This window comes from Arachis hypogaea, chromosome 16 (assembly GCF_003086295.3).
Source record: "Arachis hypogaea cultivar Tifrunner chromosome 16, arahy.Tifrunner.gnm2.J5K5, whole genome shotgun sequence".
NCBI classification, from domain to species: Eukaryota; Viridiplantae; Streptophyta; class Magnoliopsida; order Fabales; family Fabaceae; genus Arachis; species Arachis hypogaea.
The window spans coordinates 62,001,332-62,003,090 of record NC_092051.1 but is presented as its reverse complement, the minus strand read 5'-3'; the positions used below and the strand labels follow the sequence as shown (position 1 = coordinate 62,003,090).

The window sequence follows — 1,759 nt, the reverse complement described above, 5'->3', positions numbered from 1 at the left end:
CATGCCATGCCATGCTGTTCAAGTGGCACGCCCATACATTTGTGGACTCTTCAAGCTTGGTGTGCCACGCCTGGATCCTCAAGTGGCATGCCCAAGTGACTTTTTGGAGTTGGCGTGCCACGCCTTCGATACCAAGTGGCATGCCATAGTGAAGGTTCCTCCTGGAGTGATGAGTTGGCGTGCTACGCCCCTTGGCTCAAGTGGCACGCCCATAGTGGCTGATGGGTTAGGCGTGCCACACCCAACATGGCGTGCCACGCACCTTTTGTGTTCTCCGTTGTTGCTCTCTGGAACTTTGTGCTAGCGTGCCACGCCCAGTTCCTGGCATGCCACGCCCATATGAATGCTTGAGAATTCTCCTCTGAAATTTAGTACTGGCGTGCCACGCCCAGCTCCTGTCATGCCACGCCAGTGCATTTTTGTGGCATTTGTTCCAAGTGACACGCCAGTTTCACACGCCCAGCTTCTTTGTTGCTTTCTTCCCATTTTTGATGCCTTTTTCACCTGAAATTCAGCAGAACTCATCTCAAAGTAGTATACCAGAATATCCATCAAATAATGCATGAATTGTACTAATCAAATGAGATTTATGCTCTTTTATGGTCCTCTTTATGCATGAAAGAAGGGTAAATGATGCAAGTCATCAGACACCTTCTGATCAATTGCTTGTATCTTTCCCATGCTTCATAGAGGGATTGACCTTCCTTCTGTCTGAAGGTTTGGATTTCCACTCTAAGCTTGCTCAACTTTTGAGGTGGAAAGAATTTCGCCAAGAAAGCATTGACCAACTTTTCCCAAGAGTTCAGGCTTTCTTTAGGTTGTGAGTCCAACCATGTCCTAGCTCTGTCTCTTATAGCAAAGGGGAAAAGCATAAGTATGTAGACCTCAGAATTAACCACATTGGTCTTAACAGTGTCACAGATTTGCAAGAATTTAGCTAAGAACTGATGAGGATCTTCCAATGGAAGTCCATGAAACTTTCAATTCTGCTGCATCAGAGAAATTAATTGAGGCTTAAGCTCAAAGTTGTTTGCTCCAATTGCAGGAATTGAGATGCTCCTTCCACAGAAGTCAGAAGAGCGTGCAATAAAATCACCAAGCATCTTCCTTGCATCACCACCATTGTTGTTGGGTTCGGCCATCTCTTCTTCTTTTTCAAAAAATTCTGTCAGGTCCTCTCCAGAGTGTTGTGTCTTAGCTTCTCTTAACTTCCTCTTTAGAGTTCTTTCAGGTTCCGGATCAGCTTCAACAAGAATGTTCTTATCCTTGCTCCTTCTCATATGAAAAAGAAGAGAACAGAAAAGAATAGGAATCCTCCATGTCACAATATAGAGATTCCTTTATGTGAGTAGAAGAATAGAAGAGTAGAATGAAGAAGAGAGAAGATGAAGAATTCGAACACAGAGAGGGAGAGAGGGTTCGAATTATAAGAAGAAGAGAAGTGTTAGTAAATAAATAAATAAATAAATAAATAGAAAGATATGAGAGAGAGAGAATTCGAATTTTAAATTAAAATAAAAGGAAAAATATTTTATTTTATTTTAATTATTGGTTAGTATTCAAAAATTAAGAGAAGAAATAAAATAAAATTTGAAAACTAAATAAATTAATTAATTAAAAAGATTTTTTGAAAAAGTGGTTAGTAATTTTTGAAAATTGGAGAGAGAAAAGTAGTTAGGTGGTTTTGAAAAAGATAAGAAATAGTAAAACAAACAAAAAGTCAAGTGGTTAATTGAAAAAGATTTGAAAATCAATTTTG

At 39.5% G+C, this 1,759-nt stretch overlaps 1 non-coding gene across 1 annotated transcript; it reads left to right on the top strand.

Moving 5' to 3' along the window:
* The first annotated feature begins 637 nt into the window (after nucleotides 1-637).
* LOC112761683 (small nucleolar RNA R71) lies at nucleotides 638-740 on the top strand. The gene has a single exon (XR_003182066.1). It is a non-coding gene; the product is annotated as a small nucleolar RNA R71 (small nucleolar RNA).
* The last annotated feature ends 1,019 nt before the right edge of the window (nucleotides 741-1,759 follow it).